The sequence below is a fragment of the Pan paniscus genome, chromosome 15 (assembly GCF_029289425.2).
Source record: "Pan paniscus chromosome 15, NHGRI_mPanPan1-v2.0_pri, whole genome shotgun sequence".
Classification (NCBI taxonomy): Eukaryota; Metazoa; Chordata; class Mammalia; order Primates; family Hominidae; genus Pan; species Pan paniscus.
The window spans coordinates 33,015,677-33,039,921 of NC_073264.2; the positions used below are offsets into that span (position 1 = coordinate 33,015,677).

At 41.2% G+C, this 24,245-nt stretch overlaps 1 protein-coding gene and 1 non-coding gene across 9 annotated transcripts in view; one reads left to right on the forward strand and one right to left on the reverse strand.

The window, feature by feature from the left end:
* Positions 1-24,245, forward strand: part of NUBPL (NUBP iron-sulfur cluster assembly factor, mitochondrial) — a 290,082-nt gene that overhangs the window by 124,797 nt on the left and 141,040 nt on the right. The gene's annotated exons all lie outside the window — the stretch shown is intronic.
* Positions 471-577, reverse strand: LOC112437143 (U6 spliceosomal RNA). The gene has a single exon (XR_003025793.1). It is a non-coding gene; the product is annotated as a U6 spliceosomal RNA (small nuclear RNA).

The window sequence follows — 24,245 nt, forward strand, 5'->3', positions numbered from 1 at the left end:
GTAACTGGTGTGGCAGAAAGTCCAAAGGAGAAAAATATCCAGGGAATTAATGAGTGGAACACTGAAGTCCTGGTTTCAAGAAAGACAGGTAGTCAAGAGGGATCAGGAGACTGGGTAAAATTGGAGAGATCAAATATGAAAACCACCTGGAATGAGGAAGAAGCAATTCAGTAGCTGGTAGAAGAAAAGGTGTGAAAAGTGATGGATAAATTGGTTGTGTTCAGAGGAGGGATATTAGAAACTTAGGCTTTTCTAAAAAATAAAAGAATTTGGAAATGAGGTTATGTGAGGAAAATCAGGTCTCTAGCAAAGCAATAAAAATGTCAAGGATCAAAGTATCACACACTGGGAGCAGGGTTGCCAGGTAATATGTAGGATGCCCAGTTAAGTTTGAGCATCAGACACGCAATGAATAATTTGGGATCTGCCTTTTCTCCATATCCTCGCCAGCATTTGCTATTGCTTTTCATAAAAACATGGAATGCTTCACAAATGTATGTGTCATCCTTGTGCAGGGGCCATGCTAATTTTCCCTGTATCATTTCAATTTTAGTATATGTGCTGCTGAAGTGAGCACTTGGGATCTGCCCATACTAAAATATTATTCAGTATGGCTGGGCACTGTGGCTCACACCTGTAATCCCAGTGCTTGGAAGACCAAGGTAGGAAGATCACTTGAGGCCAGGCGTTTGAGACCAACACGTGCAACATCGCAAGACTCTATCTCTACAAAAAATAAAAAGCAGCTGGGCATGGTTGCATGTACCAGTAGTCTTGCTATTTGGGAGGCTGAGATGGGAGGACTGGTTGAGCCTAGGAATTTGAGATTGAAGTGAGCTGTGATCATGCTGCTGCACTCCAGCCTGGGCAACAGAGTGAGACCCTGTTTCAAAAAAAAAATTCATTGTGTATCTCATATTCAGGCATAAATGACTTTGAGTTTCCTGTATAACTGTGTTTGAACTGTTTGAGTCCACTTATATGAGGATTTTTTTCAGTTAACCACATTGGAAAATTTTTTGCAGATTTGGAACAACTTGAAAAAACTTGCAGATGAACCATGTATCTTAGAAATATCAAAAAATTAATAAAACATCACATATGTCATGAATGCATAAAATATATGTTGATACTAGTGTATTTTATCATGTACTACCTAAAGTATACACAAATCTATTATAAAAGTTAAAATTTATCAAAACTTATGCATACAAAACTTACACACTGTGCATGGTGCCATTAGCAGTCAAGAGAAATGTAAACAAATGTACAGATGTAGTACTACGTTATAACTGCATAAAATTCACTGTACTACATACTATACTGCTGTGATAATTTTGTTAGCTACCTCCTGTTGCTATTGTGGTGAGCTCAAGTGTTGTGAGTATCCACTTAAAATGCTGTGTGCTAATGATCTCTGCGTGAGCAGTTCATTTCTCCAATCAATTATTACAGTAAAAAGTTATGTCTTAGAGTTTTCATGTATTTTTCATTGTGTTTAACATAATACCGTGAACCTTGAATAACACCATGGGACCATGTGAAGTGCCACTAGTGATGCTGGAAGGCTCTGAAGAAGTAAAGGAAAATCACGACATTACAAAAAAAAGTTGAATTGCTTGATACGTACCATAGAATGAAGTCTGCAGCTGCAGTTGCTTGCCATTTCAAGATAAATGAATCCAACCTAAGGACCATTGTGAGAAAAGATAAGAAAATTTGTGAAGTTGTTGCTGCAGCTACATTATCAGGCATGAAAACCTTGCACGTTTTGCCAAATACCTTTTTACTTTGTATTGAAAATGCAGCTTATATATGAGTGCAGGATTGCTGTAGTAAAGCATGCCTGTAGACTAATATTATTCAAGAAAAAAATGAAGTCATTATATAACAACTTAAAGCAAAAGATAGCTGAAGAATCTAAAGGTGGAGAATTTAATGCCAGCAAAGGATGGTTTGATAATTTTAGGAAGAGGTTTCCCTTAAAAAAATATCAATGTAACGGGAGAGGCAGTTTCTGCCAGCCAAGAGGCAGCAGATGAGTTCGTGGACATCATTAAGAAAATCACTGGGCCAGGCGCGGTGTTTCACGCCTGTAATCCCAGCACTTTGGCAGGCCGAAGTGGGCAGATCATGAAGTCAGGAGTTTGAGACCAGCCTGGCCAACATAGCAAAACCCCGTCTCTACTAAAAATACAAAATGTTAGCCAGGCGTGGTGGTGGGCGCCTGTAATCCCAGCTACTCGGGTGGCTGAGGCAGGAGAATCGCTCAAACCTAGAAGGCCGAGGAGGTTGCAGTGAGCTGAGATTGCGCCATTGCACTCCAGCCCGGGCAACAGTGTGAGACTCCATCTCAAAGAAAAAAAAGAAAAAAAAAAAAAAAGAAAATCTTTGAGGAGAAAGGCTATCTGCCTGAACAGGTTTTTGTTTTTGTTTTTGTTTTTTTTAACTTTTAGGTTCAGGGGTTCAGATAAGGGTTTGTTATATAGGTAAACTCATTTCAGGGGGGTTTGTTGTACAGATTATTTCATCACCCAGGTACTAAGCCTAGTACCCAATAATTATTTTTCTTTTCCTCTTCCTCCTCCCGCCCTCCACCCTCAAGTAGGCCCCAGTGTCTGTTGTTCCTCTCTTTGTGTCCATGTGTTCTCATCATTTAGCTCCTACTTAAAAGTGAAAACACGTGGTATTTGGTTTTCTGTTCCGGCATTAGGTTGCTAAGGATAGTGGCCTACAGCTCCATCCATGTTCCTGCAAGAGACCTGATCTCATTTTTTTTTTTGTGGCTGCATTGTATTCCATGGTGTATATGTACCATCTTTTCTTTATTCAGTCTACCATTGATAGGCATTTAGGTTGATTCCGTGCCTTTGCTATTGTGAATAGTGCTGCAGGGAACATACAAGTGCATGTGTCTTTATGGTAGAATGATTTATATTCTTTAGGGTATATACCCAGTAATGGGATTGTTGGGTTGAATGGTAGTTTTGTTTAGCTCTTTGAAGAATCACCACACTGCTTTCCACAATGGTTGAGCTAATTTACACTCCCATCAACAGTGTATATATAAGTGTTCCCTTTTCCCCCCACCCTTGCCAGCATCAGTTATTTTTTGACATTTTAATAATAGCCATTCTGACTGGTGTGAGATACTGTCTCATTGTGGTTTTGATTTGCATTTCCTTAATGATCAGTGATGTTGAGCTTTTATTCATATGCTTGTTGGCTACACATATGCCTTCTTTTGATAAGTGTTCATGTCCTTTGCCCACTTTTTAATGGAGTTTTTTTTTCTTGTAAATTTGTTTAAGTTCCTTACAGATGCTGGATATTAGACCTTTGTCAGATGCATAGTTTGTGAATATTTTCTCTCATTCTGTAGGTTGTCTGTCTAGTCTGTTGATAGTTTCTTTTGCTGTGCAGAAGCTTTTAAGTTTAATTAGATCCACCTGTCAATTTTTGCTTTTGTTGCGATTGCTGTTGACATCTTTGTCATGAAATCTTTGCCATTCCTATGTCCAGGATGGTATTGCCTAGGTTATCTTCCAGGGTTTTGATAGTTCTGGGTTTTACATTTAAGTCTTTAATCCATCTTGAGTTGATTTTTACATATCATATAAAGAAGGGGTCCAGTCTGAATCTTCTGCATATGGCTAGCCAGTTATCGCAATAAGTTCTATACTTATTGAATAGGGAGTCCTTTCCCCATTGTTTTTTTTTTTGTCAGCATTGTTAAAGATCAGATGGTTGTAGGTGTGTGGCCTTATTTCTGGGCTCTCTATTCTGTTTCATTGGTCTATGTGTCTATTTTTGTACCAGTGCCATGCCTTGAACAGGTTTTTAATGCAGGTGGAATTGACTCATTCTGGAAAAAAAAATGCCACAGAGGACACTTATTAGTAAGGAAGAGAAGTGAGCACCAGGATTTAAGACAGGAAGGGCTAGGCTAACCCTATTATTTTGTGCCAGTGCAGTTAGGTTTATGATCAGGGCTGCCCTTATCTATAAAGCTGCTAACCTCTGAGCCTCAAAAGGAAAAGATAAACACCAGCTGCCAGTCTTTGGGTTGGACAACAATAAAATTTAGTGATAACCCCTTTTCTGGATTGGGTCCACTGACGTGTTTTCCTTGAAGTCAGGAAGTACCTTACCAATAAGGTACTGCCTTTCAAAATTATTTCGATATTGGACAATGCCCCTGGCCACCCAGAACCATATGAGTTCGACATGAAAGATGCTGAACTGGTCTTCTTGCCCTCAAACACAACATCTTTAATGTATCCTCTAGATCAGGGGGTTGTGAGGACCTTTAAGGCTCATTATGCAGGATACTCTATGGAAAGGATTGTCAGTGCTATGGAAGAGAACCCTGGTAGAGAAAAAATCATGAAAAAGCTGTTAAAGCTATCAAGCCCAAAAGAAATTCCTGCTGGAGAAAAGCTGTGTCCAAATGTTGTTCATGACTTCACGGAATTTATGACAGAGTCAATCAGGAAAATCATGAAAGAGATTGTGGATATGGCATCAAAGATGAGGGATGAAGGGTTTCAGATATGCACCTCAGAGAAATTCAAGACCTTGTAGACACCACACCGGAGGAATTAACAGGAGACAACTTGTTGGAGATGAGTGCTTCTGAACCAGTGCCAGATGATGAGGAAGAATTAGTAGAAGAAACTGTGCCAGGAAACAAATTGACATTAGACAACATGGCATAAGGATTTTGATTATTCAAGACTGCTTTTGGCTTTTATGACATGGACACTTCTATGATGCGGGCACTGAAACTAAAGCAAACAGAGGAAGAAGGATTGGTACCATATGGAAACATTTTTAGAGAAAAAAAAATCAGACAGAAATTACAATGTATTTCCATACACTAATACTGAGCCCCCTAAGTACTTCTCATGGGAAGAGCCAAAGAAGTTTGTCACTGCCACCCCTAAGACAGCAAGACCAGTCCCACCTCTTCCTCCTTTTCCTCAGCCTACTCAATGTGAAGATCACGAGGATGAAGACTTTTCTGGTGATCCACTTCCACTTAATGAATAGTAAATATATTTTCTCTTCCTTAATAACATTTTCTTTTCTCTAGCTTACTTTATTGTAAGAATACAGAATATACTATAACACAAAATATATGGTAATAACTGACTATGCTATTGGTAAGGCTTCTGATCAACAGCAGGGTATTAGTAAAGTTTTTTGGGAGTCAAAAGTTATATGCATATTTTTGACTGTGAGGGGAACAGTATTTCTAAGCTCTGTGTTGTTCAAGGGTCAATTGTACTATTATTTGCTAAATCTGTAACCCTAGATGGAAGTGATGTTTCTTAAAAAACACAGGAAGGTGGGTAATAGTCAGGTTGGGAGAAGGCAGACATAATGATGCAGTGGAGCTGAATTGCTTGAGAATAAGAGTTTGAGGTAATATTAAGGGAATATGTTTAGCCCAGAGTGGCAGGCTCGTGAGTAGTGGAAATGAGGCGAACATTAGAGTAGGAGGTGGGGAGAAGAATTATACCAGGATGGGGCAGTCTTGCCAGGATTGTTCCTTGTAATTTCATTAAGGAAGATGGTTTGTCAATGCCTTTACCAACCTCTGCAGCTTCTTCTGAAGGATAACTTATTTTTTAGGATACATGAAGTCTCTTGGTTTCAACTGGCCACTGTTTGGTAATCTGCATAATTTCACCATATGTCCTTCTAACCTCATCTACTAGAAGGAAGGGAAAAGATTGATGGATAAATATGGTATATGTTCATGAATGCATTTTGTGATGCCTTGGGAAAAAAGCATGTCAGGATATATATATTTTTTAAAGTTAAACTTTAGGATCTATTAGGAAAAATAGGCAGATATATGCTAGGATGTTATTTTGAGTATTAGATTTATCAGTATGTGTTCCTTTTTATTCTCCTGATATCTGAAACAATTTCCTTTTATTTTCTATTTTGACTTTAATAATTATAGGTGTAAACATCTAATACATTTCACTCAATGAATAACTGATAATTTTAAATTTTTCTGTTGTTAAGTTTCCTGATTAGTATTTTTTTCCTCCTGAATTGTGCTCCTGAACATAGATATAATTCGTTTAATGCAAGTGAGAAAAGTCTTTTCTTAGAATCTTTGTGTTTTAAAATATGTGATATTGAAAAAACCAATTTTAGTTATTAGAAAAAAGCCACAGAAAGAAAAACTTCAAAGGCTAGTGTGATGTCAGCACCTGCTGTGGTCATAGTGTAAACCCTGGAGACCAGGGATTTTGGCAGCAGTTTTAGTGCTTTTAGTTCAATCTTAAGTATCCCCAAATGTGAAGCAGATGCCAGTTTTCTTCTCTAGGCTTCTGATAATGGCATATAATGAGTTGGTTGTTTCCTAGCAACTAAAGGAGCAGTTTCACTTTAGCTGATCCTGCAATAGAAATGAGACATTTTCCCTTGATAGTTGTTATTAGTGATTTCCCTGACAATGGAATTTCACTTTTGAATAAGGAATATTCTCAGCTTTTGGTTTCCTAAAGAATTTTGATTCTGAGTTGGGCTAAGCTCTGCTTAATCCTGTATAAAATGAAAAAAAAAATTGAGTCCCCTAAGTACCTCTCATGGGAAGAGCCAAAGGAGTTTGATACATAGTTTCTTAAATGGCAAGTGATTATACAAGAAGCTGTAATAGGTGTATTTTCTCAGTGTTTAACAGAATAATTAATGACCACATTCTTTTTTTTTTTCCTTGCTTAATATTTGCAGCAGTAGAGGTTTCTTAGGTAATGGCCAATGTATTGTGGAAATAAATATTGTAAGTTTTTATTACAAGTGCCATTTTGATATAAAGTCAGTATAAGGAAAACATATTTTAAAATCTATAACCCATTTGATTTCAAACAGTATTCTGTATCAGAAATTATTATTATACCCAATGATTTTAAAGGCTCTTAAAATAGTTCACTTTAAGGTGAATTGTGAAACAATTCAGTGTTTAAATATTAGTAGTTGTAAGGCATCCATAATTGACTGAATCATATCTAAATCCTTCTAATTTGAAAGTAGTAATAGATCTGGATATATTCAGCCTCTTAAGATATATGGAGGCATGAGAAAAATACTTCAGACGACCTTCTTTGTAGTCATTCATAGTTTAAATAGTTTCTAAGGAAATGATCCATTTTTCTTCCTTTGACATTATAAAACTAATATAAGTTACCATCCTCATCTACCTCATCCAAATTTATGGTATGATATATTAAGTTATGCCTAAGTGTCAGAGAGATAAAATATTAAATTATGTTCTTAAGATATTAAGTTAGCCATATCTAAATATACCAAAGAAATTTATTACCTTGCATGGAAAAGGTTCATAGACTATACATTAACTATAGGTGAAGTCATTGAATATTGTTATTGTCAGTTTGGGGCATGTGACCTTATTAATTTCTTTTTATGATTTTTGCATCATCAGGTACTCTAGCAGGCCTCATATTTTAAAAATGCTTTAAACATTAAGGAATGAGGAACATTAATTAATTCAGTTTTCAGTTGGACAGGGCGGTAGCCTTTTAGGCACCTAAGACAAAATTAAAAAACACACACACACAAAAAAAACCTTTAAACATGAGGTAGATTTTCTTTTTTTTTTTTTTTGAGACAGTCTCACTCTGTTGCCCAGGCTGGAGTGCAGTGGCGCGATCTGGGCTCACTGTAAGCTCCGCCTCCTGGGTTCACACCATTCTCCTGCCTCAGCCTCCTGAGTGGCTGGGATTACAGGCACCCGCCACCACGCCTGGCTAATTTTTTGTATTTTTAGTAGAGACAGGGTTTCACCGTGTTAGCCAGGGTGGTCTTGATCTCCTGACCTCGTGATCTGCCCGCCTCGGCCTCCCAGAGTGCTGGGATTACAGGCGTGAGCCACCGTGCCTGGCCAACATGAGGTAGACTTTCTATATAATATAGTTCAGTTATTGTTCTTAGATTTATTTGGGAGCTTAATGTGAAGCTAAGGAATCAGGTACATTAATCCTGATTTTGAATTCTCCTTTCCATTTTAAAATTATAGATTAGTGAACAAGGAAATAGATACATAACTAAAGTCCAGTTCTTTGAAACATTTGTATAAGGCAGTATTATTTGGTGAGTAGCTTAGTTTGATTAATCTAACAGAAGTTCTTTTTGGGCATTTTTTCACTCATTTAGTAATTATTTATTGAGCTGACAGCAGATACTTATTGTTGTACTTTAAAAATGTCATTGGGCTTTTTGTCATCTTACAGCAACATACATACATACATACATTTATTTATTTATGATGGAGTATTGCTCTGTCGCCCAGGCAGGAGTGCAGTGGCGTGATCTCGGCTCACTGCAACCTCCGCCTCCTGGGTTCAAGCGATTCTCCTGCCTCAACCTCCTGAGTAGCTGGGATTACAGGCGTGCGCCATTACGTCCGGCTAATTTTTGTATTTTTAGTAGAGATGGGGTTTCACCATGTTGGTCAGGCTGGTCTGGAACTCCTGACCTCATGATCTGCCCGCCTCGGCCTTTCAAAGTGTTGGGATTACAGGCATGAGCCTCTGCACGCAGCCAGCAGCAGACATTTATTGGCTATTTAATATGTTTGGGCCATTGGTTAGATGTTGAGGTTACACAGTTGTATAAGACATAGATCCAGAGTTCAAAATGTAAAATAAAGCCTTTAGTTACAGATCTACTTTTGACTTGTAATAATAAGCAAGAAATATAGATATGCTAGAAGTTTTGATGATTTAAAAAATACTGTTGTGCAATGTTTTATTTAAGGCAATCAAAGTTGGAATTTAGAGAACAAGGCTGAGTGTTACATAGTGTTGACCATCAGGTTGGTAATAGTGTTACACAGTATAAAAGTTTGCAGTCTCGTTTAAGGTCCATGTCATAGCGCAAACCCTGTTAGTCAGCATTGAAAGAGAACAAGTTGTTAGAAGGAGTTAGAAACAGCCTATGAATATTAATTGCTGGTTATTTCCTTCTACTTAAAATGTCCTTCTTTTTCTGTTGTCAGATGACTTACATGTGTACCTACAACTCACTGTGATGATGAGTGCTTATATATGCAGTTTTTGAGTATTGTAGTGTTCCTTTTTTTTTTTTTTTTTAAATGTTGCTACTGGAGCTATCTAAGACCAAAAGTTACTGCAACTTTGTAGATTGGCACCAACTGTTCCCAGTTTCCCACTCACTATGGTTTGGGTGCTGGTCACCTCCAAATCTCATGTTGAAACTTGGTCCCCAACCAGGCAGTGTTGGGAGGTGGGGCCTAATGACAGGTGATGGGGTCGTGAAGGGCTGAGTCCTCACGAATGAATTAATGTTATCATGGGAATGGGTTAGTTATTACAAGAGTGTATTGTTACATAGTGAGCCTGGCCGCTTGTGCTTTCTCTTTTGCATTGCTTACTCGTCCTTTCTTAATGGAATCATGCAGCACAAAGGCCCTCACAAGATGCTGGTATCTTGACCTTGGACTTCCTAGCCTCCAGAACCATGAGCTAAATAAAACTCTATTCTTTATAAATTACCCAGTCTGTGGTATTCAGTTATAGCAACAGAAAACAGACTAAAACACCACCTGAGTCATTTATGCCAAATTTCTCAAGTGCTGTAGTAGATTTGGTCACTGTTATTACTTCACTAATTTACTTTTATTTTTTGGTTTCTAGTAATGCAGGTATAGAGATACTTTTCACTTGATAAAATTACGTAGTGATCTGATGCTTTAAATGGGTAATTTTATCAAGAAAGCAGTAGAAATAAAGTAACCAAAGTATAAAATAAGGAGGGGAGTTACTGTTTTAAAGATATTTCACTGCTTGTGCTATGTAGTTTTGAATTGTAGCAATTTGAAAAGCTGGGAGGGACCTGGCTCTTGGAGTATTTTTCTAACCCAACACCCAGGGAAGACCTCCTGCTGCAGCCTTCTGGTTATATATAGCTGAGCTAGATTATATTCTGCTCTATATTATTGATCAGCCTTCTTGGGTCAACTCTAGTTCTGTCATCTTTGGAAGAGGAAGGTACTTTACTGTTCTTGGCCATGAATTCCTTCTTTAGGCTTTAGGTCTTGCAGACACATCTTGCACTGTTCTGGATGCTAGCATGTCATCTCTTGTTCTCCCATTTGTTATATCACTAGCTATTTCCTCACAGTGGCTCTCTCCTTTGTCAAGGTTATGCTTCTTTATCTAGTTACATGGCCTTCTTCCTTAGAACTTTTCAATATGGTATTAACTTCCTCATCCCTGATCTTGCCCTTAATTCCCAGTTTAAAGTCTTTGTTTACTTTGGAAATGACTTTTCGCCTGAGTGAAAAAAAACGTGTTCTCAACCCATTTGTAGACTAACTCAGGCTCTGAAAATGATTGAAGCTGTGGGCTCAGGTTACCAATTTTACTTTCCTGTCATTGATTCAAATGCTCCCTAAAGAGAGAGGTAGACCTTTCCCTGATTCTGTCCATTCATATTAATTTCTCATTCTCACTAAGTGAACATTAGAGAATTAGAAACCTTCAGAACATAGAATTGGGCGTATAATTTGACTGTTTAAATACAAACATAAAAGTTTAACAACAGATTTCATTTCTGATTTTTCTGGCTTCTAACTAAAGAAGTAAAAATATAAGAGAAAAACGGAGTGTCTTGTCTAACTCCAGGCCTGAATCTGAAAAGACAACAGGAAAGGAAGTAACAAGAAAGAGAAAGGACATAAAGGTACTATGAAATTGAAGCCATCATTGTAGTTTAAATTTGACCAGTGTTTCAAATATAAAGCAAAGATGCTTGGGTCGTCTTTTGTTCTGACCAGACAGATAAACTTTTCTCATGTCCTTCTTTGTGTATCTACCAGAGGAAAGTAATGAAATAGAGGTCCTGGAACAGTTCATGTTAAGGGTAGGCTCTAACTGTAGCTCTGACAAAAGTAGGAAGCATGCAGAAACCTGGCTTGTTTATAAGAGGTAAAATGGCACAGTCTTATTCAATTGAAAGCCAACAATCAAAATTAGAGCAAAAGGAAGCACTATTAGAAAAATGTGCCAAGCCAGTGAAATATATTGATCAAAGGGGAATGAAAGATATCAGACACAGTTTATTAGCAACAAAAAATAGTGAGGCTGAAGTAATTTGCTTTTGAAAATAAATAAATTAAAAGGAGGCTAATTACCACCTTTACAATATCCTATTTCTACCTTAAACACTTCCAGAAGAATGCCTTTTTTACTCTATCTGTTGTTCAATGCAGACTTAAAATTTTGTGTTAATCAGTGTTTATTCTGCAATGCCAAGGTGACAAACTAAAATATGAAAAGGCTGTTAGGGCTTAACATTTTTGTTGCAGATTAAATATACAGCATTGAAAACTGGAAAGGCATGACTTCATCTCTGACCAGCAGAGTTAAAGAGAAAAATCTCTCCATTTTCCATGATGCAGACTTTGAAGAATAACCTACAGTGATTTGAACTGAGTTAGGATGAGGGTAATTATAAAACATAAGAGTCTTGTCTTCTGCAGTGATAATTAAGAAGCCTTAATAAAGGTCGCATGAGATTACTTGCTGAGCCTTTAGGAGAGCTTCTTAGAGTAGTGGCCCCTGTTGAACAGGTAAGGACTTACCCTATCTCTTTTGGTGCAGTCGGGGATCATGGGATCAGAGTCAGATGTCAAAAGCCTGCTGGGGCTATTTAAGCTCCAGGAAGACTTGAACAGATCCCAAGCAGGCGATGAGAAGAGTAATAAATATTATTGGGGACTTCTGGTACTGGAGATTATGACCTCTTTTTACTATTTAGGTAGTTACTATATTTCATTGACTTTAAGTTATGTATTTTTCAAATTTTAATATCTCTGAAATTGTAGAGTATTTTATAATCAGTAACATCTTGGCATTGTGTCAGTTTAATATTTAGCATTGTTTTCTTTCTTGGTTGTATGTAAAATAATGGTGTATCTTCCAATCTATGGTGTTTTAGATATGACGAGATATAGTCAATGTTTTCCTTATAATTATTTTAATACTGATTGAATTGTATTCCCATCTTTGCCGTAATTGCTGCAGAGTGATTCTATGTCATTCATTTTGGTCTTTTGTTTTTTTTAAGTGTTGAAAGACTATTTTAAACTGATGGTGGCAGTTTTGGTAACTTGTTTTAGTAACATCCTCTTTTATGCCCTCATCACTGACTTTATTTTCCCCCCATCACTTACCAGAGATTGCCAGATGATTCTTCCCAAAGCATAACTCTCATGTCAGTAATTTCAGAGACCATCAGTGTCTCCTTGCTACTTTTTAAAGCAAGCTACCCTCTGGCTTTATTCATTTTTTCAGTAGTTAGATGTTAGGGATATTGTTATAAATAAAAAAGGCACGAAACCTGTCCTACAGATTCTTTTGGCTACTGCGAACATTTACTTACTGATTTTTTTTTAAGCCAGTGCTATGTGATCATTCATAGTTTGAAAAAAAATTCTATACTATTTGCCTTCATAGGCATGTGTCTGTGTTCACTACTTATTTTTTGTATTATTATTAATGTGGTGTTGATGGAAAGTCCACCAAAAGAAGTGACTCAATAGTGACTTACACTTTTTTTTTTTTTTTTTTAAGACGGAATCTCGCTTTGTCACCCAGGCTGGAGTGCAGTGGCACGATCTCGGCTCACTGCAACCTCCGCCTCCTGGGTTCAAGCAATTCTCCTGCCTCAGCCTCCCGAGTAGCTGAGACTACAGGCATGCACCACCATGCCTGGCTAATTTCTGTATTTTTAGTAGAGATGGCATTTCGCCATGTTGGTCAGGCTTGTCTTGAACTCTTGATCTCAAGCAATCCACCCGCCTTGGCCTCCCAAAGTGCTGGGATTACAGGCATGAGCCACTGCGCCTGGCCCATAATGACTTAAATATCTTTTAAAAATATTTTTTGTTTAGGGTAGGCCTATATGTCTGTAGAAACAAATATATTAGACTTTTATAGTTAGTTTATTTTGGTAGCATCTAAATGTGGTGTATTAATTATCTGAATGCAGAAAGCATCAAATTAAATAGGTTGAATTGATATATTATCCCTAGACAATAACATTTTACTAAAAGTAGCTACCTATTATTAGGTATTTACTATCTGCTAAGACTTATACTGTTTATCTGCATTCACATTTAAATCACACAATTCTGTATAATGTACTATTACTATTATTTTTACAAACGATGAAACTGAGGCACAATGAGGTTAAATAACTTGGGCAGGGTCCTACTTGTAATCTCTCTGATTCTCTTGGCTCCGCTTTTAACTAAACTGTACAACTGAAGTTTTAAAATTTTAAATTTTTGCTTGAAAGATTGAAAACACTCTTTTTAATGTCATCCCTGAAACACTAATTGACAAAATATTAAGAGTATTATTTTGTTTCCCAAGTTCTCATTCAGCTACAAGTTTTGTATTTTATACGTTGTATTTTATAAGACATTTCTGAGTGAATGTATCTGTAAATATCTTTACTCTGAAATATATTTTTGTGAAGTTTATATGGAGACCTGTTATAAAGTCTTTTTAGTAGTGTTTGGCAATGAGAAGTTTGATACTCTTCTATGTTGTGATGTCAATAACTGCAGTAATATAATTCATTTATTAAGTATAGTAACTGTAGGATTAGATTTTAAATGTTCTTACCATAACGAAATTTTAAAATGTTAAGTATGTGAGGTGATGAGTATGTTAGTTGCTTGATTTCATCATTCTGCAATGTCAGCATGTATCCAAACATCACATTGCACCACATAAATATACTGTGCAGTTATTATTTGTCAATTAAAATAAGGTAAAACTTAAAAATTGAATTAAAATTGTTATACAGTATTCATTATTTGGGCTTAATTACATTTCCCAGAGGTACAATGGCATTTCCCAGTTACCCAGAACAAGCTATTATTCAGTAAAGGGAAATAAGTTTCTGTCCAGCGACACAGTAAATGTCTATATTATCCAGATTAAAACCCAACAGCTCTTTTCTTAGTGGTTAATTGTTGATACTTCTACACTGTTAAGAGGGATTTGTGGAAGCAGATGGCCATTAGTAGTTCAGTAGACTAGTTACTACTATTCAGAGGTGACAGCGTGCTGGCAGCCCTCGCTCGCTCTCGGTGCCTTCTCGGCCTCAGCGCCTACTCTGGCCGTGCTTCAGGAGCCCTTCAGCCCACTGCTGCACTGTGGGAGCCCCTCTCTGGGCTGGCCAAGGCTGCAGCCGGCTCCCTCTGCTTGCGGGGAGGTGTGGAGGGAGAGGTGTGGGTGGGAACCGAGGTTCCGTGTGGCCCTTGCAGGCCAGCGTGAGTTCCAGGTGGGCACAGGCTCGGTGGGCCCTGCACTTGGAGCGGCCGGCCAGTGCCACTGGCCCCGGGCAGTGAGGGGCCTAGCACCTGGGCCAGCAGCTGTGGAGGGTGCGCTGGGTCCTCCAGCACTGCTGGCCTGCCTGCACCGCACTTGAATTCTTGCCGGGCCTCAGCTGCCCCTCCACAGGGCAGGGCTCAGGACCTGCAGCCTGCCATGCCCCAGCCCCCTCCCCCCCACCACCATGGGTTCCCTCACGGCCTGAGCCTCCCCGATGGGTGCTGCCCCCTGCTCCAGGGCTCCCGGTCCCATCGACCGCCCAAGGGCTGAGGAGTGCAGGTGCGTGGCGTGGGACTGGCGGGCAGCTCCACCTACGGCCCCAGCACAGGATCCACTAGACGAAGCCAGCTGGGCTCCTGAGCCAGGTGGGGACTTGGAGAACTTTTATGTCTAGCTGGAGGATTGTATGTGCACCAGTCAGCACTCTGTGTCTAGCTCGGGGTTTGTGGATGCACCAATCAGCACTCTGTATCTAGCTAATCTGGTGGGGACTTGGAGAACTTTTATGTCTAGCTAGAGGATTGTAAATGCACCAATCAGCACTCTGTGTCTAGCTGAAGGTTTGTAAATGCACCAGTCAGTGCTCTGCATCTAGCTCATCTAGTGGGGACTTGGAGAACTTTTATGTCTAGCTAGAGAATTGTAAATGCACCAGTCAGCACTCTTTGTCTAGCTCAGGGATTGTAAATGCACCAGTCAGCACCCTGTCAAAATGGACCAATCAGCTGTCTGTAAAATGGACCAATCAGCAGGATGTGGGTGGGGTCAGATAAGGGAATAAAAGCAGACTGCCCAAGCCAGCAGCGGCAACCCACTTGGGTCCCCTTCCACATGTGGAAGCTTTGTTCTTTTGCTCTTTGCAATAAATCTTGCTACTGTTCACTCTTTGGGTCCGCGCCGCCTTTATGAGCTGTAACACTCACTGCGAAGGTCTGCAGCTTCACTCCTGAAGCCAGCGAGACCACAAACCCACTGGAAGGAACGAACCACTCCAGGTGCGCCACCTTTAAGAGCTGTAACACTCACTGTGAAGGTCTGTAGCTTCATTCCTGAAGTCAGTGAGACCACGAACCCACCAGTAAGAAGAAACTCTGGACACACCATCTTTAAGAACTTTAACACTCACTGCGAGGGTCCGCGGCTTCATTCTTGAAGTCAGTGAGACCAAGAACCCACCAATTCCAGACACAATAGTTTCACCTAATGTCAAGTATTGGATTATTTTCAAATCATTTTTATTCCCTGTGAACAAATAGATTTAGAGAGAACCCTTTGCAATATGTGAATAGTTTAGGTCAAATAATGGTGTTAAAGAGCATAGTCCCCATGAGACTGCCCTTACTTTTGACATTGACTGCAAGCATAGGGGTTCCCAAGATCACCCTTAGGTTCAATAATTTGTTAGAAGGACTCAACTCACTGAAAGATGTTATACTCACACTTATAGTTTATTACAGGAAAAGAGTACATATTAAAATCAGCCAAGGGAAGAAGTGCATAAGGTGGAGTCTGGGGAGTTATCAAATGCAGAGCTTCTGTCGTCTTTTCCCCTCAGAATCAGTCTGTTAGTCTCCTGGCATTGATGTATGATAATACGGGTGTAGCATTGCCAACCAGGGAAGCTCACATGAGCCTTGATGTTCAGAGTTTTTATTGGGGCTCTGTGATAGGGGCATGATTGATTGTCCATATGGCTGATCTCATTCTTTTCTCTCCTGTCCCTCCAGACATGACCCAAAGCCCCCACTCTAAATCACATTATTACTACATGGCTAGCTCAAGGCCCATGAGCAGAGACCTTAGAGATTACATCCTAGAAGCTGAGGTCAAAGACAAATTATCTTGGGGCCTTTTGGGGCAAGGTTAAATTCTCTACAGAAATAATGTGAATAATACTGGTTTCCAAAATGAATGTATGTATAAAGCTACATTTGGATATTAACCTAGTAGCTATGACATACTGCAACTGAAATTTTCTAGTAATTAAAACTCAGAATTCCTTGAAAGTACAATTGACTCCGACTATAATATTCTGCAGCCAGAGAGGCTACTAGGACAGTTTTTAAAAAAATACTTTGAGGTCTACTAATTCTATTATACCTCACATTCCTGTCACTCTTGGTAACTGCCCAAATATTAGCCTCTCTGGTCATTAAAAAGAAAAATTTTTCATCTTTATGCTGTTTAGGACTTCCATTCTCCTAAACCTAAACATTTCTTCCTTTTCTTCCCCAATTTTTGTTTGGTGCTTCTGGTGCCCAATTTTGTACTACATAAATTCTCTTTAATATCTTTAACTAAAAACTGTGATTCCCTGCAGACAGTGCTTTTAATGAAGTCTTAAGTAGAACTTGTTTTTTGACTCACTGTCTACTGGAGATTTAGGGTAAGATTTGGCATATTCCTTATTTGCTAGGGCAGCTTCTACTCCAATACTTATATTCTTATATTCTTTTTGCAGGAGGAGAAGTTTGTTAAAAAGCTTTAGAGCAGGAGGAAAGAAAGGAAAGTGCATTTAGAAGAGAGCCAAGTGAGCAACTTGAAGAATAAGTGCCCTGTTTAACCATGATCCTAGGACTTTATAAACTGGCATCTTGTGCCCCTTTCTCGTGATTCTTCCCTTAGGGTGGGCTGCCTGCATCCACAGTGCCCTTCTTACCCTTGGGAACTGAGCACACACAGTGTGTTTGGGGAGTTGTACGCATGCCCATCTGAGGCTTTCTTTCCTTTTCTGGTGGAGTGCCCCAGTAAGGTCATAATCCACCATTTTGCCTCTTAATGCGTGTATTAGTCTGTTTTCACACGGCTGATAAAGATGTACCTGAGACTGGGGAGAAACTTACAGATCCACATGCCTGGGGAGGCCTCACAATCATGGCAGAAGGCAAGGAGGAGCAAGTTACCTCTTACATGGATGGCTGCAGACAAAGAGCTTGTGCAGGGAAACTCCCAATTTTAAAACCATCAGATCTTGTGAGACTTATTCACTGTCTTGAGAACAGCATGGGAAAGACCCACCCCTGTGATTCAGTTATCTCCCACTGGGTCTCTCCCACAACATATGGGAATTATGGGAGCTACAAGATGAGATTTGGGCGGGGACACAGAGCCAAACCATATCATTGTGCATGCCTGGGCTCAATCGCCCAATACCTGAGATTTTATTGGAAGCCTTTTTTGCTTCTCCTTGGTGCCTGCATTTAATTAACACTTTAACAGCTGTGGATCAACAGGAGATTGTCTCTGCCTGGCACAGCTGCCGAATTATCATTTTTAGAGAGGCAGTATGATAATTGTCCAGCCACCACCTGACATTCCTACTGGGTCGGCGAGAAGAGCCCTCTCCTGCCCTGCTCATGCCGGTCTAACTACCTGTAACATTTCCCTCCTCAAGAGCCCAAGACCACAAATCTTTGAGGAAAAATGGATGAAGGTCAGTCTTCTGTAACTGCTTTCTGCTGACAGAGGGGTGGTGTTGGTTCTGTGAGTATTGGCCTCTTGCTAGCTCTCAGGGCAGGAGGGTGACTCTTTGGGTGGTAAAAGCAGTATCTATCCAGGTCCACGGGAGACGGGCAGGATTTTTCCTTCTTCCTGTCCCACTGATGGACATTCTAGGGGTCCCCTTTAGAAGCCTGCCTGCCTCTTGGGTATTGAGAGAACAGTATCTCTCACTGAGGATTTTTATACTTATATTCTTTCTGATAGTCATAGTTACTGAAAGTATAATCGGCCAGGCGTCATGGCCCATGCCTGTAATCCCAGCACATTGGGAGGCCAAGGTGGGCAGATCACCTGAGGTCGGGAGTTTGAGACCAGCCTGAGCAACATGGAGAAACCCCATCTCTGCTAAAAATACAAAATTAGCCAGGCATGGTGGTGCATGCCTGTAATCCCAGCTACTCGGGAGGCTGAGACAGGAGAATCGCTTGAACCCAGGAGGCAGAGGTTGCTGTGAGCCAAGATCATGCCACTGCACTCCAGCTCTAGGCAACAAGAGCAAAATTCCATCTTAAAAAAAAAAAAAGTGTAATCCTTCTCTCATTCTCTTCTTTGTTCACTTTTTTTCTCACTTGTTAAAGATGTTGGCACTTCCTATTCCCTCTAGTTCTACCCACCACCTTGGATAACTTCAGAGTTCACATAGACAATAAACTTTAACATCCCAGTGTGTCCGGAATTGGTGGGTTCTTGGTCTCGCTGCTTTCAAGAATGAAGCCGCGGACCCTTGTGCTGAGTGTTACAGTTCTTAAAGATGGTATGTCCGGAGTTTGTTCCTTCAGATGTTCAGATGTGTCCGGAGTTTCTTCCTTCTGGTGGGTTTGTGGTCTCGCTGACTTCAGGAGTGAAGCTGCAGACCTTCGCGGTGAGTGTTACAGCTCTTAAAGGCAGTGTGTCTGGAGCTGTTCATTCCTTCCAGTGGGTTCGTGGTCTCACTGGCCTCAGGAGTGAAGCTGCAGACCTTTGTGGTGAGTGTTACAGTTCATAAAGGTGGCGCGTCCGGAGTTGTTTGTTACTCTCATCTGGAGTTGTTCGTCCCTCCTGGTGGGTTCATGGTCTCACTGCCTTCAGGAGTGAAGCTGCAGACCTTCATGGTGCGTGTTACAGCTCATAAAGGCGGTGTGGACCCAGAGTGAGCATCAGCAAGATTTATTGTGAAGAGTGAAAGAACAAAGCTTCCACAGCGTGGAAGGGGAACTGAGCAGGTTGCCGGCTGCTGGCTGGGGTGGCCTGCTTTTGATCCCTTATCTAGCCTCACTCACATCCTACTGATTGGTCCATTTTACAGAGAGCTGATTGGTCCATTTTATAGAGAGCTGATTGGTCCGTTTTGACAGAGTGATGATTGGTGCATTTACAAACCTTTGGCTAGACACAGAGTGCTGATTGGTGCATTTACAATCCTTTAGCAAGACACAAAGTTTCTCCAAGTCCCCTACCCAATTAGCTAGACGCAGAGTGCTGATTGGTGCGTTTACAAACCTTTAGCTAGACACAGAGTGCTGATTGGTGCGTTTACAAACCTTTAGCTAGACACAGAGTGCTGATTGGTGCATTTACAAACCTTTAGCTAGACAGAAAAATTCTCCAGGTCCCCACCTGACCCAGAAGCCCAGACGGCTTCACTTCTCAATGGCAGTCGCCGTGGGACTTTGCACCACCTAGCCCGGGCACTCTGGCAGCCCAGAAGAAGCACATCCCCCGATCAAGCCCAGCAGGTGCTGGCTGGCCATGCCCAGTGCGGGGCCTGCCGAGCCTGTGCTCACCTGGAACCCGCACTGGCCTGTGAGTGCTGCACGAAGCCCCAGCTCCCACCCGTGCCTCTCCCTCCACACCTCCCCACAAGCAGAGGGAGTCAGCTCTGGTCTTGGCCAGCCCCAGGTAGGGGCCCCCATAGCGCATTGGCAGGCTGAAGGGCTCCTCGAGCACAGCCAGAGTGGACACCGAGGCTGAGGAGATGCCAAGAGTGAGCAAGGGCTGCTAGCACATTGTCACCTCTCAATCCCCCCTCTAAACAGGACACCCCAACTGCTGTTGGGAATTTGGCCGATGACCACTCTAGCTACTTCCTGCTGGATAGGGGCGAAGAAGGGGCCCTGCAGTTATAGTGTCCTCCAGAGGGGAGCTCTTTAGGCCAGTGGAAGGGACAGCAGATCGGTCCAGGGGTCCTCGGTAGAAGTTGTTAGTTGAGCTCATTTGGGGTTCCATTTGTAAGATCATCAATTGAGCTTGATGGCCTCAATTCTAGAGGAAACAAATTTGACAAGAAGGTTAAAAATACAGGGTCCAAAGGTGAGTAACAGCAAGATGGCTGCCATGGGACCTAGAAAGGGGAGAAGCCATGTTGCCCAACTCCAGAGGTTGGTATAAGAGTTTGAAAGGCGTTGTCTGATTTCAGAAGCCTTTTCCTGTAAACACTGGGTGGCATCTTCTACTATCCCTCACTGGTTAGTGTAAAAACAACACTCTTCCCCTAAGAAGGTGCAGAGTCCTCTTTTCTCAGCAGTGAGGTGGTCTAGGCCTTGGTGGTTTTGGAGAGTCACTGCTGCCAAAGAGTCTATTTCGGATTGTATAGTAAGGATAGATTTCGTCACTTCCTGCAAATTGTCTGAGAAATCCTTTGAGAGTGTGTGGCAGTAGGATAATACATGTTACACTGTTAATTTTTAGTAAACCTTACTTTAGTTGAAAACCTTGTAAGTTTGGGATTTTAGTTTTTCTTTGCTATTAATAAGACCTCATTCAGTCCATATTAACTTAAAATTGGTATAGATGGCTCCTTCCTGATTCTGTAAGTACTTTAAGGTTTGGCTGAGTGCAAACAGCTCACACGTTTGAGCAGACCAATTATTAGGCAATTTTCTTAACTCTGCTTCTATAAGAGTTTCATTTTCTCTTAGTGAATACCCATTGTGTCTTTTTTTCCTTAATCGCCTGGGAGGAACCATCTATCATCCTGTCCTGAAGGGAGTTCCTCCTAGATCTGGTCGGACCTTTGTATGGTAATTAAGATTTAGATGTCCTGTTAGGAAACCTGCTGGGTTAAGAATTTTTGATAGGAAGGCTACGGATTGTCAGTGGCCTCAGTGCTTTCGGGCTATGCCCTTGTTTACACTGACAACAAGGTGGTATTGGAGTGTTATAGGGTTACAGGGAAGACCTTCAATTATCAATTGTGGGTTTTAAATTTACCCTGGCTTTTAAAGGAATAGGGTACACTGTTTTTTCTTTACTACTTCCACCTCTCTTTCTTTCTCTTCGACTTCTCCTTTGTCTCTCTCTTTCTCTTTCTGACTCCCTCTTTGTCTGTCTCTTCCTCTCTTTCTACTTCTTTCTTTGACTTTTTGTCTCTCTGGTTCTCTCCTTGATTAGAGTATAGAGGGGCCTGGCTATCTCGCTGTGTCCGGGGATCCATAGTCAGCAAACGCTGATGATTCCAGGGAACCCTTGCAACTGTTTTAATGTCTTAGGGTGAGGATAAGCCAGTATAGGCTGTATATGTTCCTTGCTGAGGGCCCTGGTCCCTCTAGCTAAGATTAGACCTAGATATTTGACCTGCTATAGGCAAAGCTGGGCCTTCGGCCTAAACACCTTGTACCCTTGATTAGCTAGAAAGTTCAAGAGATCTAGAGTAGCTTGCTGGCACGAGGCTTCTGAACTGGTAGCCAAAAGTAAATTATCCACGTACTGAAGGACCAGAGTGCCTGGACTTGAGAAGTAGCCTAGATCTTGGGCTAGTGCCTGACCAAACAGATGAGGGCTATCCTTAAACCCTTGGGGCAAGACTGTCCACGTAAGTTGGGATGTGTGGTCTGTGGGATCCTCAAAGGCAAAAAGAAACTGGGAGTCAGAGTGCGGGGGAATACAGAAGAAGGCATCCTTGAGGTCCAGAACAGTGAACCATTCTGCTTCCTCTGGTATTTGAGAGAGCAGGATATAGGGGTTGGGTACAACTGGATATAGAGGAATTACTGCCTCATTGATGAGTCTAAGATCTTGGACTAGTCTCCACTGACTGTTTGGTTTTTTTTTTTTTTTAATTATACTTTAAGTTTTAAGGTACATGTGCACATTGTGCAGGTTAGTTACATATGTATACATGTGCCATGCTGGTTTTGTACTCCTAGAATTGGGGTGTTGCAGGGACTGCTGCATTTCTTTACTAAGGCTTGAGCTTTTAAATATTTAACAATATCCTTTAATCCTTTATGAGCTTCAGGCCTTAAGGGATATTGCCTTTGATAAGGAAAAGTGGTGGGGTCTTTTAGCCTGATTTGGACCGGATGGGCATTTTTTGCTCTTCCAAATTGTCCTTCCAATGCCCAGACTTCAGGGTTTATTCCCTCTTCAGGTAGGGGACAACAAATGGGTAACTTGTTCCCCATATTCATGTAGATAATAGCTCCAGCTTTGGCTAATGTATCCCTCTCTAATAAGGGTGTGGGACTTTCAGGCATAACAAGAAAGGCATGTGAAAAGAGAAAGTCTCCCAATTACAACTGAGGAGTTGGGAGAAATACCTGGTTACAGGCTGTCCCAGGATTCCTCAGATGGTAACGGACCTTGAGGACAGTCGTCCAGGACAGGAGATTAACAATGAGAAGGCTGCGCCGGTGTCTAGGAGGAAGTCAATTTCCTGGCCCTCAATGGTTAAAGGTACCCGGGGCTGAGTGAGGGTGATGACATGAGCTGGCACTTGTTCCAGGCACCCTCAGTCCTGTTGTTGGATCATCTGGTTGGGGGCCTCTGACCCAGAGAACCTTTGTCCTCTGGGGCAGTGCACCTTCCAGTGATTGCCTTGGCATAGCAGACATGGACGAGGGGGCGGCTTGTTTCTCATTGGACAATCTTTTTTAAAGTGTCCTAGTAAACCACACTGATAAGCCCTACCGGGTGATTGGCCTGCTCCATTTTCTGTCCTCTCTGAACCACCAAGGTTTGTTTGTCTGAGGGCCATGACTAAGGCTGCGGTCTTTCTCTGATCTTGCTTTTCCTTTTGGGCCTGTTCCTCTTGGTCCCTATTATAGAATACTGAGGTTGCCAGGTTTAATAATGTCTCCAAATTTTGTTTAGGGCCCAGGGCTTGCTTTTGGAACTTTCTCCTGATATCTGTGGCTGATTAGGTAATAAACTTATCTTTTAGAATCAATTGACCCTCAAGTGATTTGGTTGACAGGGGAGTATATTTTCTTAAGGCCTTCCATAGCCGCTTGAGGAAGGCAGAAGGATTTTCTTCCTTTCCCTGAGTTATGGTGGACATCATTGAATAATTCATGTACTTTTTCCTAATTCTCCTTAGTCCTTCTAGAACACAGGTCAACAGATGTTTGCGACTCCAGTCCCCATGATCTGAGTCAAGGTCCCAGTGGGGATCCATACTGGGGACAGCTTGCTGACCGTTAGGGATTTTGTCCCTTTCTTCAGCTGTCATTCTGTCATTTACTTGACTAAGATACCAAGTATCTCCAAACTCTTGGGCTGCAGCTAAAGCTGCATTCTTTTCATTAAAGGCCAGGGTTTGATCTAACAATAGCATGACATCTCTCCAAATGAGATAGAAGATTTGTCCTAGACCCTGTAGGACATTTATGTACCTATCAGGATCATCTGAAAAATTCCCCAGGTCTGCCTTGATCTGCTTTAAATCAGAGAGGAAGAAGGGGACATGTACCCAGGTTGGGCCAAATTCCCCTCCCCCTACAGCTTGAAGGGGACATAACCGATAGCCCAGGGGTTTTTGTGGTCCTTTGGAGATTTCTTTGCATATTTCCTTCTGGGCAGGGGAGATTAGAGGAGGATTATCGTTAATAGGAAGGGGAGCTATAGGGAGGCTAGGATATGGGGTTAAGCTGAGAGGTCCTCCTGTGGGATGTAAATGGCAAGCTTTGCATAGTTGTGTATTCTCCTTCAATGAAAAGAAAGCTTGGACATAACTTATTTCACTCCATTTTACTTCCCTCTTACAGAAAATGTCAAGCTGCAGGATAGTATTGTAATTTGTACTTCCCTCAGGTGGCCATTTTTCCCCATCAGAGAGAGAGTATTGGGGTCAGGCCGTAGCACAGAAAAAAAATGTGTCACCTCTTTTTCAGGGTTTATGGGTCAAATTGGTCCCAATGGCTTAGGATGCATTTCAAGGGTGAGCCTGTTGATGCCTGAGTGTTTCCTATCTGAATGACAAAACCGCCCACAGATTTGGTTTGTTTGTTTCTCCCCCTGCCCAAGAACCTGCAATGGTCCCTGGACCCTGCTGATTGGAATAGTTGCACTCACCGATGCAGCAGCAGAAACAACCCCTGCCCAAGAACCCACAACAATCCCTGGACCCTGCTGATCGGA